This window comes from Ascaphus truei, chromosome 3 (genome assembly GCF_040206685.1).
Source record: "Ascaphus truei isolate aAscTru1 chromosome 3, aAscTru1.hap1, whole genome shotgun sequence".
Classification (NCBI taxonomy): Eukaryota; Metazoa; Chordata; class Amphibia; order Anura; family Ascaphidae; genus Ascaphus; species Ascaphus truei.
Window position 1 is genome coordinate 176,647,839 of NC_134485.1, and position 18,012 is coordinate 176,665,850.

Sequence of the window (18,012 nt, forward strand, 5' to 3'; positions counted from 1 at the left end):
TTTCTGGTCTGTGCTGAAGCAGGGCATTCTGGCAGCCAAGTGGGTTGACCTTTATTAGTGAGCCTGGTTACTCCCTCTCGGAACTACAGACTTAGAAATCGCCAGCTCATATACAGTGCATAAATTTTATTTATATTTATACCCTTATACACCATTTTAATAAAAAATATCACAAAATTCTTCTAAGTCCCTGAGGAAGAGTGAAAGACGCGCACGTTCATTTTCAGAGCTCCTAGACCTTCCTATAAGAAGTTAGCCAAAAAGTAGCTTCGAAAAACGCTTAGGTTAAGTTTCAGAGTTGCTTCTAATGTACCAAAGCTGGACTTAGACATAATTTCACTCTCACAACATTATGGCTGGTTGGAGACAGTCCGAACCACAAGTACCGGGTCCATGGTTCTGGGCATATACTGGGGGGACGGGGACGACTCCCATTAACCCCTGACTATACCGGGGATACGCTTATCACAATGCCTTTCTGGTCTGTGCTGAAGCAGGGCATTCTGGCAGCCAAGTGGCTTGACCTTTATTAGTGAGCCTGGTTACCCCCTCTCGGAACCACAGACTTAGAAATCGCCAGCTCATATACAGTGCATAAAATATATTTATATATATACCCTTATAGCACATTTTAATAAAAAAATATCACAAAATTCTTCTAAGTCCCTCGGGAAGAGTTAAAGACGCGCACGTTCAATTTCAGAGCTCCTAGACCTTCCTATAAGAAGTTAGCCAAAAAGTAGCTTCGAAAAACGCTTAGGTTAAGTTTCAGTGTTGCTTCTAATGTACCAAAGCTGGACTTAGACATAATTTCACTCTCACAACATTATGGCTGGTTGGAGACAGTCCGAACCACAAGTACCGGGTCCATGGTTCTGGGCGTATACTGGGGGGACGGGGACGACTCCCATTAACCCCTGACTATACCGGGGATACGCTTATCACAATGCCTTTCTGGTCTGTGCTGAAGCAGGGCATTCTGGCAGCCAAGTGGCTTGACCTTTATTAGTGAGCCTGGTTACTCCCTCTCGGAACTACAGACTTAGAAATCGCCAGCTCATATACAGTGCATAAATTATATTTATATATATACCCTTATACACCATTTTAATAAAAAATATCACAAAATTCTTCTAAGTCCCTGGGGAAGAGTGAAAGACGCGCACGTTCAATTTCAGAGCTCCTAGACCTTCCTATAAGAAGTTAGCCAAAAAGTAGCTTCGAAAAACGCTTAGGTTAAGTTTCAGAGTTGCTTCTAATGTACCAAAGCTGGACTTAGACATAATTTCACTCTCACAACATTATGGCTGGTTGGAGACAGTCCGAACCACAAGTACCGGGTCCATGGTTCTGGGCGTATACTGGGGGGACGGGGACGACTCCCATTAACCCCTGACTATACCGGGGATACGCTTATCACAATGCCTTTCTGGTCTGTGCTGAAGCAGGGCATTCTGGCAGCCAAGTGGCTTGACCTTTATTAGTGAGCCTGGTTACCCCCTCTCGGAACCACAGACTTAGAAATCGCCAGCTCATATACAGTGCATAAAATATATTTATATATATACCCTTATACAACATTTTAATAAAAAAATATCACAAAATTCTTCTAAGTCCCTCGGGAAGAGTTAAAGACGCGCACGTTCAATTTCAGAGCTCCTAGACCTTCCTATAAGAAGTTAGCCAAAAAGTAGCTTCGAAAAACGCTTAGGTTAAGTTTCAGAGTTGCTTCTAATGTACCAAAGCTGGACTTAGACATAATTTCACTCTCACAACATTATGGCTGGTTGGAGACAGTCCGAACCACAAGTACCGGGTCCATGGTTCTGGGCGTATACTGGGGGGACGGGGACGACTCCCATTAACCCCTGACTATACCGGGGATACGCTTATCACAATGCCTTTCTGGTCTGTGCTGAAGCAGGGCATTCTGGCAGCCAAGTGGGTTGACCTTTATTAGTGAGCCTGGTTACTCCCTCTCGGAACTACAGACTTAGAAATCGCCAGCTCATATACAGTGCATAAATTTTATTTATATTTATACCCTTATACACCATTTTAATAAAAAAATATCACAAAATTCTTCTAAGTCCCTGAGGAAGAGTGAAAGACGCGCACGTTCATTTTCAGAGCTCCTAGACCTTCCTATAAGAAGTTAGCCAAAAAGTAGCTTCGAAAAACGCTTAGGTTAAGTTTCAGAGTTGCTTCTAATGTACCAAAGCTGGACTTAGACATAATTTCACTCTCACAACATTATGGCTGGTTGGAGACAGTCCGAACCACAAGTACCGGGTCCATGGTTCTGGGCATATACTGGGGGGACGGGGACGACTCCCATTAACCCCTGACTATACCGGGGATACGCTTATCACAATGCCTTTCTGGTCTGTGCTGAAGCAGGGCATTCTGGCAGCCAAGTGGCTTGACCTTTATTAGTGAGCCTGGTTACCCCCTCTCGGAACCACAGACTTAGAAATCGCCAGCTCATATACAGTGCATAAAATATATTTATATATATACCCTTATAGCACATTTTAATAAAAAAATATCACAAAATTCTTCTAAGTCCCTCGGGAAGAGTGAAAGACGCGCACGTTCATTTTCAGAGCTCCTAGACCTTCCTATAAGAAGTTAGCCAAAAAGTAGCTTCGAAAAACGCTTAGGTTAAGTTTCAGAATTGCTTCTAATGTACCAAAGCTGGACTTAGACATAATTTCACTCTCACAACATTATGGCTGGTTGGAGACAGTCCGAACCACAAGTACCGAAGCCATGGTTCTGGGCATATACTGGGGGGACGGGGACGACTCCCATTAACCCCTGACTATACCGGGGATACGCTTATCACAATGCCTTTCTGGTCTGTGCTGAAGCAGGGCATTCTGGCAGCCAAGTGGCTTGACCTTTATTAGTGAGCCTGGTTACCCCCTCTCGGAACCACAGACTTAGAAATCGCCAGCTCATATACAGTGCATAAAATATATTTATATATATACCCTTATAGCACATTTTAATAAAAAAATATCACAAAATTCTTCTAAGTCCCTCGGGAAGAGTTAAAGACGCGCACGTTCAATTTCAGAGCTCCTAGACCTTCCTATAAGAAGTTAGCCAAAAAGTAGCTTCGAAAAACGCTTAGGTTAAGTTTCAGAGTTGCTTCTAATGTACCAAAGCTGGACTTAGACATAATTTCACTCTCACAACATTATGGCTGGTTGGAGACAGTCCGAACCACAAGTACCGGGTCCATGGTTCTGGGCATATACTGGGGGGACGGGGACGACTCCCATTAACCCCTGACTATACCGGGGATACGCTTATCACAATGCCTTTCTGGTCTGTGCTGAAGCAGGGCATTCTGGCAGCCAAGTGGCTTGACCTTTATTAGTGAGCCTGGTTACCCCCTCTCGGAACCACAGACTTAGAAATCGACAGCTCATATACAGTGCATAAAATATATTTATATATATACCCTTATAGCACATTTTAATAAAAAAATATCACAAAATTCTTCTAAGTCCCTCGGGAAGAGTTAAAGACGCGCACGTTCAATTTCAGAGCTCCTAGACCTTCCTATAAGAAGTTAGCCAAAAAGTAGCTTCGAAAAACGCTTAGGTTAAGTTTCAGAGTTGCTTCTAATGTACCAAAGCTGGACTTAGACATAATTTCACTCTCACAACATTATGGCTGGTTGGAGACAGTCCGAACCACAAGTACCGGGTCCATGGTTCTGGGCATATACTGGGGGGACGGGGACGACTCCCATTAACCCCTGACTATACCGGGGATACGCTTATCACAATGCCTTTCTGGTCTGTGCTGAAGCAGGGCATTCTGGCAGCCAAGTGGCTTGACCTTTATTAGTGAGCCTGGTTACCCCCTCTCGGAACCACAGACTTAGAAATCGCCAGCTCATATACAGTGCATAAAATATATTTATATATATACCCTTATACACCATTTTAATAAAAAATATCACAAAATTCTTCTAAGTCCCTGGGGAAGAGTGAAAGACGCGCACGTTCAATTTCAGAGCTCCTAGACCTTCCTATAAGAAGTTAGCCAAAAAGTAGCTTCGAAAAACGCTTAGGTTAAGTTTCAGAGTTGCTTCTAATGTACCAAAGCTGGACTTAGACATAATTTCACTCTCACAACATTATGGCTGGTTGGAGACAGTCCGAACCACAAGTACCGGGTCCATGGTTCTGGGCGTATACTGGGGGGACGGGGACGACTCCCATTAACCCCTGACTATACCGGGGATACGCTTATCACAATGCCTTTCTGGTCTGTGCTGAAGCAGGGCATTCTGGCAGCCAATTGGCTTGACCTTTATTAGTGAGCCTGGTTACTCCCTCTCGGAACTACAGACTTAGAAATCGCCAGCTCATATACAGTGCATAAATTATATTTATATATATACCCTTATACTGTACACCATTTTAATAAAAAATAACACAAAATTCTTCTAAGTCCCTCGGGAAGAGTGAAAGACGCGCACGTTCATTTTCAGAGCTCCTAGACCTTCCTATAAGAAGTTAGCCAAAAAGTAGCTTCGAAAAACGCTTAGGTTAAGTTTCAGAGTTGCTTCTAATGTACCAAAGCTGGACTTAGACATAATTTCACTCTCACAACATTATGGCTGGTTGGAGACAGTCCGAACCACAAGTACCGGGTCCATGGTTCTGGGCGTATACTGGGGGGACGGGGACGACTCCCATTAACCCCTGACTATACCGGGGATACGCTTATCACAATGCCTTTCTGGTCTGTGCTGAAGCAGGGCATTCTGGCAGCCAAGTGGCTTGACCTTTATTAGTGAGCCTGGTTACTCCCTCTCGGAACTACAGACTTAGAAATCGCCAGCTCATATACAGTGCATAAATTATATTTATATATATACCCTTATACACCATTTTAATAAAAAATATCACAAAATTCTTCTAAGTCCCTGGGGAAGAGTGAAAGACGCGCACGTTCATTTTCAGAGCTCCTAGACCTTCCTATAAGAAGTTAGCCAAAAAGTAGCTTCGAAAAACGCTTAGGTTAAGTTTCAGAGTTGCTTCTAATGTACCAAAGCTGGACTTAGACATAATTTCATTCTCACAACATTATGGCTGGTTGGAGACAGTCCGAACCACAAGTACCGGGTCCATGTTTCTGGGCGTATACTGGGGGGACGGGGACGACTCCCATTAACCCCTGACTATACCGGGGATACGCTTATCACAATGCCTTTCTGGTCTGTGCTGAAGCAGGGCATTCTGGCAGCCAAGTGGCTTGACCTTTATTAGTGAGCCTGGTTACCCCCTCTCGGAACCACAGACTTAGAAATCGCCAGCTCATATACAGTGCATAAAATATATTTATATATATACCCTTATACAACATTTTAATAAAAAAATATCACAAAATTCTTCTAAGTCCCTCGGGAAGAGTTAAAGACGCGCACGTTCAATTTCAGAGCTCCTAGACCTTCCTATAAGAAGTTAGCCAAAAAGTAGCTTCGAAAAACGCTTAGGTTAAGTTTCAGAGTTGCTTCTAATGTACCAAAGCTGGACTTAGACATAATTTCACTCTCACAACATTATGGCTGGTTGGAGACAGTCCGAACCACAAGTACCGGGTCCATGGTTCTGGGCGTATACTGGGGGGACGGGGACGACTCCCATTAACCCCTGACTATACCGGGGATACGCTTATCACAATGCCTTTCTGGTCTGTGCTGAAGCAGGGCATTCTGGCAGCCAAGTGGGTTGACCTTTATTAGTGAGCCTGGTTACTCCCTCTCGGAACTACAGACTTAGAAATCGCCAGCTCATATACAGTGCATAAATTTTATTTATATTTATACCCTTATAAACCATTTTAATAAAAAATATCACAAAATTCTTCTAAGTCCCTGAGGAAGAGTGAAAGACGCGCACGTTCATTTTCAGAGCTCCTAGACCTTCCTATAAGAAGTTAGCCAAAAAGTAGCTTCGAAAAACGCTTAGGTTAAGTTTCAGAGTTGCTTCTAATGTACCAAAGCTGGACTTAGACATAATTTCACTCTCACAACATTATGGCTGGTTGGAGACAGTCCGAACCACAAGTACCGGGTCCATGGTTCTGGGCATATACTGGGGGGACGGGGACGACTCCCATTAACCCCTGACTATACCGGGGATACGCTTATCACAATGCCTTTCTGGTCTGTGCTGAAGCAGGGCATTCTGGCAGCCAAGTGGCTTGACCTTTATTAGTGAGCCTGGTTACCCCCTCTCGGAACCACAGACTTAGAAATCGCCAGCTCATATACAGTGCATAAAATATATTTATATATATACCCTTATAGCACATTTTAATAAAAAAATATCACAAAATTCTTCTAAGTCCCTCGGGAAGAGTTAAAGACGCGCACGTTCAATTTCAGAGCTCCTAGACCTTCCTATAAGAAGTTAGCCAAAAAGTAGCTTCGAAAAACGCTTAGGTTAAGTTTCAGAGTTGCTTCTAATGTACCAAAGCTGGACTTAGACATAATTTCACTCTCACAACATTATGGCTGGTTGGAGACAGTCCGAACCACAAGTACCGGGTCCATGGTTCTGGGCGTATACTGGGGGGACGGGGGGGACTCCCATTAACCCCTGACTATACCGGGGATACGCTTATCACAATGCCTTTCTGGTCTGTGCTGAAGCAGGGCATTCTGGCAGCCAAGTGGCTTGACCTTTATTAGTGAGCCTGGTTACCCCCTCTCGGAACCACAGACTTAGAAATCGCCAGCTCATATACAGTGCATAAAATATATTTATATATATACCCTTATAGCACATTTTAATAAAAAAATATCACAAAATTCTTCTAAGTCCCTCGGGAAGAGTTAAAGACGCGCACGTTCAATTTCAGAGATCCTAGACCTTCCTATAAGAAGTTAGCCAAAAAGTAGCTTCGAAAAACGCTTAGGTTAAGTTTCAGAGTTGCTTCTAATGTACCAAAGCTGGACTTAGACATAATTTCACTCTCACAACATTATGGCTGGTTGGAGACAGTCCGAACCACAAGTACCGGGTCCATGGTTCTGGGCATATACTGGGGGGACGGGGACGACTCCCATTAACCCCTTACTATACCGGGGATACGCTTATCACAATGCCTTTCTGGTCTGTGCTGAAGCAGGGCATTCTGGCAGCCAAGTGGCTTGACCTTTATTAGTGAGCCTGGTTACCCCCTCTCGGAACCACAGACTTAGAAATCGCCAGCTCATATACAGTGCATAAAATATATTTATATATATACCCTTATACACCATTTTAATAAAAAATATCACAAAATTCTTCTAAGTCCCTGGGGAAGAGTGAAAGACGCGCACGTTCATTTTCAGAGCTCCTAGACCTTCCTATAAGAAGTTTATTTATTTATTTATTTATTATTTATTTATTTATAAAATATTTTACCAGGAAGTAATACATTGAGAGTTACCTCTCGTTTTCAAGTATGTCCTGGGCACAGAGTAAAACAAATAATACATGGTTACAAATACAGTTACATAAATGAACAAGGTATACATTTATATACAAGACATTGCATGCACAGTTAAAGAAAATATATATTATGAGCTTATGAAACAGTTACAGACCAGATTAAAGTGTGAGACAGCCTTAGATTTGAAAGAACTTAAGCTGGTGGTGGATATGAGAGTCTCTGGTAGGTTGTTCCAGTTTTGGGGTGCACGGAAGGAGAAGGAGGAACGTCCGGATACTTTGTTGAGTCTTGGGACCATGAATAGTCTTTTGGAGTCTGATCTCAGGTGATAGGTACTGCATGTGGTAGGGGTGAGGAGCTTGTTCAGGTAGCTGGGTAGCTTGCCCAGAAAGTATTTGAGGGTGAGACAGGAAAGGTGAACTTTGCGCCTAGACTCTAGTGATGACCAATCTAGTTCTTTGAGCATTTCGCAGTGATGTGTGTTGTAGTTGCATTGGAGAACAAAACGACAAATTGAATTGTAGAGGGTGTCAAGTTTGCTAAGGTGGGTTTGAGGAGCCGAGCCATATACTATGTCTCCATAGTCAATAATTGGCATTAGCATCTGCTGTGCAATACGCTTTCTGACCAGGAGACTTAGGGAGGATTTGTTCCTGTAAAGTACCCCTAGTTTGGCATAGGTCTTGGTTGTCAGGGTATCAATGTGCATCCCGAATGTTAAGTGGGAGTCAAACCATAAGCCCAGGTATTTAAAACTAGTGACAGGTGTTAGGGTGGTTTTAGCGTTGGTTCTAATCAGGAGCTCAGTCACTGGAAGCTTTACAAATTTAGTCTTGGTCCCAAATACCATTGTTACAGTCTTGTCAGTGTTTAAAAACAGTTTGTTTTGGGAAATCCAGTTTTCGAGTCTCAAAAAGTCAGACTGAAGTATGTGTTGAAGGTCAGAGAGGCTATGGCTGTGTGCATACAGGATTGTGTCATCTGCATACATGTGTATTGAGGCTTCCTTACAAGCTGTGGGAAGATCATTAATGAACACTGAGAAGAGTAGGGGCCCCAGAACAGAGCCTTGCGGGACACCACAGGTGATATCCAGGGGGTTGGAGTTAGAGCCTGAGATGGACACATGTTGGGATCTTCCTGATAGGTAGGACTGAAACCAGTTTAAAGCATGTTTCCCTATTCCAGAGCTCTGGAGTTTGTTAAGCAGGATAGCATGATCAACTGTGTCAAAAGCCTTTGCAAAATCTAGGAATACTGCACCAGTGAGTTGTCCCCGTTCCATTCCACACTGGATTTCATTGCAAACTTTTAGCAGGGTAGTTACGGTGGAGTGTTTGGGACGAAACCCAGACTGGAATTGGCTAGGGAAATTTGTCTTGGTGTAGAACTCGCTTAATTGGGAGTGGACACATTTTTCCATAACTTTGGATAGAATTGGGAGAAGTGAGATTGGCCTGTAGTTTGAGACAGTGTTTTTGTCCCCACTTTTGAAGATTGGGACAACTCTGGCAGTTTTCCAGGTCTTAGGGATATGGCCTGCAGACAGGATAGAGTTGACTATGGACGCAATTGGTTTGGCAATGGCTGGGGCACCAAGTCGTAGGAACCTAGATTGTAGTAAGTCGGGTCCACATTGGCTGCTTAGTTTTAGTTTGAGGAGCGCTTGTGTAATCTCCTCTTCAGATACTGGGCTAAATTGAAAATTGTGGGCAGTGTTGGGAGGGGGTGGGACTATAGGGGTACTCCCAGGATGAGATTCAGGTTTGGGGTTTGTGCTGCGTTTCGCTAATAGGTTAGTGGCACACCCCACAAAGTAATCATTGAATGCATTTGCAATGTCAGTGGGGTTTGTCAGAGTAATATCCCCCTTAGTGATATTACTTGGTTGTTGATGGTTAGGAGGCTGGAATATATTGTTGATAACCTTCCAGAAATTAGCTGGGTTTGATGTATTCTGGAGGAGATTGTCAGAGTAATATTGTGCTTTTGCATGCCTTGTTTGCCTTGTGCACACGTTCCGCAGGCATCTGTAGTGATTGAGATCCTTGGTAGTGCCAGTTACTTTGTAGCTTTTCCACAAGGCATCCCTGAACTGGTAGAGTGCTATAAGGTCAGGTGTAACCCATGGAAGGTGGGCCCCCCGTACCCTTATTTTGCGTAGTGGAGCATGGGTATCGCAGAGTTTTAAGAACTCGGATTGGAAATAGTCGAGCGCAGAATCGGGGTCGGGAATTAAATCGATTCTGTGCCATGGGCAGTTGGTAAGGTCATCCAGAAACTGTTGTGGGTTAAAGTTTTTAAATGTTCTAGTTAGGAGAACTTTGGGGCTTGAATGGGGCGGTTTAATTTTCCTTACACAGTACACTATTGCATGGTCACTGAAAATGTCAGGAAGGATGCCAGAGGATTGGATTCTGCTGGGGTTTGAGGAGAGAATCCAGTCTAGCAAGGAATGGTTATGCGACTTCAGGTTTATTCGTGTGGGTTGGGAAATGAGTTGCGATAGGTTAAGTGACTTGAGTTGTATCTGGATTTTGTGGTTTTTAGGGTCAAGCCAATTGAAGTTGAAATCCCCAAGAACTAGCAGCTCACTCTTCTCATTCAGAGAGGAAATGGAGGCAAGAAATTGGGTGATATCAGTCAAGGATTGTGGAAGGGCTTTAGGGGGGCGGTAGATGCCAGCAAGCAAGATGGGCTTAGAAAAGGGGAGGCAGATTTTGCCAACTAGAGTTTCAAAAGAGGGTGGACTTGGTGGGCAATGTAGCAGTGTAAATTGTAAGGTGTCTGCAATATAAAATAACACCCCTCCTCCTCTCTTTGACCTATCTCTCCTAAAAATGGAGTATCCCTGAATGGCGATATTTGCATCAGGGGTTTTAGGGGATAGCCATGTTTCTGTAAGAACGATGGCTTTGGGTTTATGCATAAGGCACCATGCCCTTAGTTCGTCTAGTTTGGGCAGCAGGCTCCGGATGTTTATATGGGCGACAGATAGCCCTTTTTGGAATTTAAAGGTGGAAGTTAGCCAAAAAGTAGCTTCGAAAAACGCTTAGGTTAAGTTTCAGAGTTGCTTCTAATGTACCAAAGCTGGACTTAGACATAATTTCACTCTCACAACATTATGGCTGGTTGGAGACAGTCCGAACCACAAGTACCGGGTCCATGGTTCTGGGCGTATACTGGGGGGACGGGGACAACTCCCATTAACCCCTGACTATACCGGGGATACGCTTATCACAATGCCTTTCTGGTCTGTGCTGAAGCAGGGCATTCTGGCAGCCAAGTGGCTTGACCTTTATTAGTGAGCCTGGTTACCCCCTCTCGGAACCACAGACTTAGAAATCGCCAGCTCATATACAGTGCATAAAATATATTTATATATATACCCTTATAGCACATTTTAATAAAAAAATATCACAAAATTCTTCTAAGTCCCTCGGGAAGAGTTAAAGACGCGCACGTTCAATTTCAGAGCTCCTAGACCTTCCTATAAGAAGTTAGCCAAAAAGTAGCTTCGAAAAACGCTTAGGTTAAGTTTCAGTGTTGCTTCTAATGTACCAAAGCTGGACTTAGACATAATTTCACTCTCACAACATTATGGCTGGTTGGAGACAGTCCGAACCACAAGTACCGGGTCCATGGTTCTGGGCGTATACTGGGGGGACGGGGACGACTCCCATTAACCCCTGACTATACCGGGGATACGCTTATCACAATGCCTTTCTGGTCTGTGCTGAAGCAGGGCATTCTGGCAGCCAAGTGGCTTGACCTTTATTAGTGAGCCTGGTTACTCCCTCTCGGAACTACAGACTTAGAAATCGCCAGCTCATATACAGTGCATAACTTATATTTATATATATACCCTTATACAGTACACCATTTTAATAAAAAATATCACAAAATTCTTCTAAGTCCCTGAGGAAGAGTGAAAGACGCGCACGTTCATTTTCAGAGCTCCTAGACCTTCCTATAAGAAGTTAGCCAAAAAGTAGCTTCGAAAAACGCTTAGGTTAAGTTTCAGAGTTGCTTCTAATGTACCAAAGCTGGACTTAGACATAATTTCACTCTCACAACATTATGGCTGGTTGGAGACAGTCCGAACCACAAGTACCGGGTCCATGGTTCTGGGCATATACTGGGGGGACGGGGACGACTCCCATTAACCCCTGACTATACCGGGGATACGCTTATCACAATGCCTTTCTGGTCTGTGCTGAAGCAGGGCATTCTGGCAGCCAAGTGGCTTGACCTTTATTAGTGAGCCTGGTTACCCCCTCTCGGAACCACAGACTTAGAAATCGCCAGCTCATATACAGTGCATAAAATATATTTATATATATACCCTTATAGCACATTTTAATAAAAAAATATCACAAAATTCTTCTAAGTCCCTCGGGAAGAGTTAAAGACGCGCACGTTCAATTTCAGAGCTCCTATACCTTCCTATAAGAAGTTAGCCAAAAAGTAGCTTCGAAAAACGCTTAGGTTAAGTTTCAGTGTTGCTTCTAATGTACCAAAGCTGGACTTAGACATAATTTCACTCTCACAACATTATGGCTGGTTGGAGACAGTCCGAACCACAAGTACCGGGTCCATGGTTCTGGGCGTATACTGGGGGGACGGGGACGACTCCCATTAACCCCTGACTATACCGGGGATACGCTTATCACAATGCCTTTCTGGTCTGTGCTGAAGCAGGGCATTCTGGCAGCCAAGTGGCTTGACCTTTATTAGTGAGCCTGGTTACTCCCTCTCGGAACTACAGACTTAGAAATCGCCAGCTCATATACAGTGCATAAATTATATTTATATATATACCCTTATACACCATTTTAATAAAAAATATCACAAAATTCTTCTAAGTCCCTGGGGAAGAGTGAAAGACGCGCACGTTCATTTTCAGAGCTCCTAGACCTTCCTATAAGAAGTTAGCCAAAAAGTAGCTTCGAAAAACGCTTAGGTTAAGTTTCAGAGTTGCTTCTAATGTACCAAAGCTGGACTTAGACATAATTTCACTCTCACAACATTATGGCTGGTTGGAGACAGTCCGAACCACAAGTACCGGGTCCATGGTTCTGGGCGTATACTGGGGGGACGGGGACGACTCCCATTAACCCCTGACTATACCGGGGATACGCTTATCACAATGCCTTTCTGGTCTGTGCTGAAGCAGGGCATTCTGGCAGCCAATTGGCTTGACCTTTATTAGTGAGCCTGGTTACTCCCTCTCGGAACTACAGACTTAGAAATCGCCAGCTCATATACAGTGCATAAATTATATTTATATATATACCCTTATACACCATTTTAATAAAAAATATCACAAAATTCTTCTAAGTCCCTCGGGAAGAGTGAAAGACGCGCACGTTCATTTTCAGAGCTCCTAGACCTTCCTATAAGAAGTTAGCCAAAAAGTAGCTTCGAAAAACGCTTAGGTTAAGTTTCAGAGTTGCTTCTAATGTACCAAAGCTGGACTTAGACATAATTTCACTCTCACAACATTATGGCTGGTTGGAGACAGTCCGAACCACAAGTACCGGGTCCATGGTTCTGGGCGTATACTGGGGGGACGGGGACGACTCCCATTAACCCCTGACTATACCGGGGATACGCTTATCACAATGCCTTTCTGGTCTGTGCTGAAGCAGGGCATTCTGGCAGCCAAGTGGCTTGACCTTTATTAGTGAGCCTGGTTACCCCCTCTCGGAACCACATACTTAGAAATCGCCAGCTCATATACAGTGCATAAAATATATTTATATATATACCCTTATAGCACATTTTAATAAAAAAATATCACAAAATTCTTCTAAGTCCCTCGGGAAGAGTTAAAGACGCGCACGTTCAATTTCAGAGCTCCTAGACCTTCCTATAAGAAGTTAGCCAAAAAGTAGCTTCGAAAAACGCTTAGGTTAAGTTTCAGTGTTGCTTCTAATGTACCAAAGCTGGACTTAGACATAATTTCACTCTCACAACATTATGGCTGGTTGGAGACAGTCCGAACCACAAGTACCGGGTCCATGGTTCTGGGCGTATACTGGGGGGACGGGGACGACTCCCATTAACCCCTGACTATACCGGGGATACGCTTATCACAATGCCTTTCTGGTCTGTGCTGAAGCAGGGCATTCTGGCAGCCAAGTGGCTTGACCTTTATTAGTGAGCCTGGTTACTCCCTCTCGGAACTACAGACTTAGAAATCGCCAGCTCATATACAGTGCATAAATTATATTTATATATATACCCTTATACACCATTTTAATAAAAAATATCACAAAATTCTTCTAAGTCCCTGGGGAAGAGTGAAAGACGCGCACGTTCAATTTCAGAGCTCCTAGACCTTCCTATAAGAAGTTAGCCAAAAAGTAGCTTCGAAAAACGCTTAGGTTAAGTTTCAGAGTTGCTTCTAATGTACCAAAGCTGGACTTAGACATAATTTCACTCTCACAACATTATGGCTGGTTGGAGACAGTCCGAACCACAAGTACCGGGTCCATGGTTCTGGGCGTATACTGGGGGGACGGGGACGACTCCCATTAACCCCTGACTATACCGGGGATACGCTTATCACAATGCCTTTCTGGTCTGTGCTGAAGCAGGGCATTCTGGCAGCCAATTGGCTTGACCTTTATTAGTGAGCCTGGTTACTCCCTCTCGGAACTACAGACTTAGAAATCGCCTGCTCATATACAGTGCATAAATTATATTTATATATATACCCTTATACTGTACACCATTTTAATAAAAAATAACACAAAATTCTTCTAAGTCCCTCGGGAAGAGTGAAAGACGCGCACGTTCATTTTCAGAGCTCCTAGACCTTCCTATAAGAAGTTAGCCAAAAAGTAGCTTCGAAAAACGCTTAGGTTAAGTTTCAGAGTTGCTTCTAATGTACCAAAGCTGGACTTAGACATAATTTCACTCTCACAACATTATGGCTGGTTGGAGACAGTCCGAACCACAAGTACCGGGTCCATGGTTCTGGGCGTATACTGGGGGGACGGGGACGACTCCCATTAACCCCTGACTATACCGGGGATACGCTTATCACAATGCCTTTCTGGTCTGTGCTGAAGCAGGGCATTCTGGCAGCCAAGTGGCTTGACCTTTATTAGTGAGCCTGGTTACTCCCTCTCGGAACTACAGACTTAGAAATCGCCAGCTCATATACAGTGCATAAATTATATTTATATATATACCCTTATACAGTACACCATTTTAATAAAAAATATCACAAAATTCTTCTAAGTCCCTGAGGAAGAGTGAAAGACGCGCACGTTCATTTTCAGAGCTCCTAGACCTTCCTATAAGAAGTTAGCCAAAAAGTAGCTTCGAAAAACGCTTAGGTTAAGTTTCAGAGTTGCTTCTAATGTACCAAAGCTGGACTTAGACATAATTTCACTCTCACAACATTATGGCTGGTTGGAGACAGTCCGAACAACAAGTACCGGGTCCATGGTTCTGGGCATATACTGGGGGGACGGGGACGACTCCCATTAACCCCTGACTATACCGGGGATACGCTTATCACAATGCCTTTCTGGTCTGTGCTGAAGCAGGGCATTCTGGCAGCCAAGTGGCTTGACCTTTATTAGTGAGCCTGGTTACCCCCTCTCGGAACCACAGACTTAGAAATCGCCAGCTCATATACAGTGCATAAAATATATTTATATATATACCCTTATAGCACATTTTAATAAAAAAATATCACAAAATTCTTCTAAGTCCCTCGGGAAGAGTTAAAGACGCGCACGTTCAATTTCAGAGCTCCTAGACCTTCCTATAAGAAGTTAGCCAAAAAGTAGCTTCGAAAAACGCTTAGGTTAAGTTTCAGTGTTGCTTCTAATGTACCAAAGCTGGACTTAGACATAATTTCACTCTCACAACATAATGGCTGGTTGGAGACAGTCCGAACCACAAGTACCGGGTCCATGGTTCTGGGCGTATACTGGGGGGACGGGGACGACTCCCATTAACCCCTGACTATACCGGGGATACGCTTATCACAATGCCTTTCTGGTCTGTGCTGAAGCAGGGCATTCTGGCAGCCAAGTGGCTTGACCTTTATTAGTGAGCCTGGTTACTCCCTCTCGGAACTACAGACTTAGAAATCGCCAGCTCATATACAGTGCATAAATTATATTTATATATATACCCTTATACACCATTTTAATAAAAAATATCACAAAATTCTTCTAAGTCCCTGGGGAAGAGTGAAAGACGCGCACGTTCATTTTCAGAGCTCCTAGACCTTCCTATAAGAAGTTAGCCAAAAAGTAGCTTCGAAAAACGCTTAGGTTAAGTTTCAGAGTTGCTTCTAATGTACCAAAGCTGGACTTAGACATAATTTCACTCTCACAACATTATGGCTGGTTGGAGACAGTCCGAACCACAAGTACCGGGTCCATGGTTCTGGGCGTATACTGGGGGGACGGGGACGACTCCCATTAACCCCTGACTATACCGGGGATACGCTTATCACAATGCCTTTCTGGTCTGTGCTGAAGCAGGGCATTCTGGCAGCCAATTGGCTTGACCTTTATTAGTGAGCCTGGTTACTCCCTCTCGGAACTACAGACTTAGAAATCGCCTGCTCATATACAGTGCATAAATTATATTTATATATATACCCTTATACTGTACACCATTTTAATAAAAAATAACACAAAATTCTTCTAAGTCCCTCGGGAAGAGTGAAAGACGCGCACGTTCATTTTCAGAGCTCCTAGACCTTCCTATAAGAAGTTAGCCAAAAAGTAGCTTCGAAAAACGCTTAGGTTAAGTTTCAGAGTTGCTTCTAATGTACCAAAGCTGGACTTAGACATAATTTCACTCTCACAACATTATGGCTGGTTGGAGACAGTCCGAACCACAAGTACCGGGTCCATGGTTCTGGGCGTATACTGGGGGGACGGGGACGACTCCCATTAACCCCTGACTATACCGGGGATACGCTTATCACAATGCCTTTCTGGTCTGTGCTGAAGCAGGGCATTCTGGCAGCCAAGTGGCTTGACCTTTATTAGTGAGCCTGGTTACTCCCTCTCGGAACTACAGACTTAGAAATCGCCAGCTCATATACAGTGCATAAATTATATTTATATATATACCCTTATACAGTACACCATTTTAATAAAAAATATCACAAAATTCTTCTAAGTCCCTGAGGAAGAGTGAAAGACGCGCACGTTCATTTTCAGAGCTCCTAGACCTTCCTATAAGAAGTTAGCCAAAAAGTAGCTTCGAAAAACGCTTAGGTTAAGTTTCAGAGTTGCTTCTAATGTACCAAAGCTGGACTTAGACATAATTTCACTCTCACAACATTATGGCTGGTTGGAGACAGTCCGAACCACAAGTACCGGGTCCATGGTTCTGGGCATATACTGGGGGGACGGGGACGACTCCCATTAACCCCTGACTATACCGGGGATACGCTTATCACAATGCCTTTCTGGTCTGTGCTGAAGCAGGGCATTCTGGCAGCCAAGTGGCTTGACCTTTATTAGTGAGCCTGGTTACCCCCTCTCGGAACCACAGACTTAGAAATCGCCAGCTCATATACAGTGCATAAAATATATTTATATATATACCCTTATAGCACATTTTAATAAAAAAATATCACAAAATTCTTCTAAGTCCCTCGGGAAGAGTTAAAGACGCGCACGTTCAATTTCAGAGCTCCTAGACCTTCCTATAAGAAGTTAGCCAAAAAGTAGCTTCGAAAAACGCTTAGGTTAAGTTTCAGTGTTGCTTCTAATGTACCAAAGCTGGACTTAGACATAATTTCACTCTCACAACATTATGGCTGGTTGGAGACAGTCCGAACCACAAGTACCGGGTCCATGGTTCTGGGCGTATACTGGGGGGACGGGGACGACTCCCATTAACCCCTGACTATACCGGGGATACGCTTATCACAATGCCTTTCTGGTCTGTGCTGAAGCAGGGCATTCTGGCAGCCAAGTGGCTTGACCTTTATTAGTGAGCCTGGTTACCCCCTCTCGGAACCACATACTTAGAAATCGCCAGCTCATATACAGTGCATAAAATATATTTATATATATACCCTTATAGCACATTTTAATAAAAAAATATCACAAAATTCTTCTAAGTCCCTCGGGAAGAGTTAAAGACGCGCACGTTCAATTTCAGAGCTCCTAGACCTTCCTATAAGAAGTTAGCCAAAAAGTAGCTTCGAAAAACGCTTAGGTTAAGTTTCAGTGTTGCTTCTAATGTACCAAAGCTGGACTTAGACATAATTTCACTCTCACAACATTATGGCTGGTTGGAGACAGTCCGAACCACAAGTACCGGGTCCATGGTTCTGGGCGTATACTGGGGGGACGGGGACGACTCCCATTAACCCCTGACTATACCGGGGATACGCTTATCACAATGCCTTTCTGGTCTGTGCTGAAGCAGGGCATTCTGGCAGCCAAGTGGCTTGACCTTTATTAGTGAGCCTGGTTACTCCCTCTCGGAACTACAGACTTAGAAATCGCCAGCTCATATACAGTGCATAAATTATATTTATATATATAC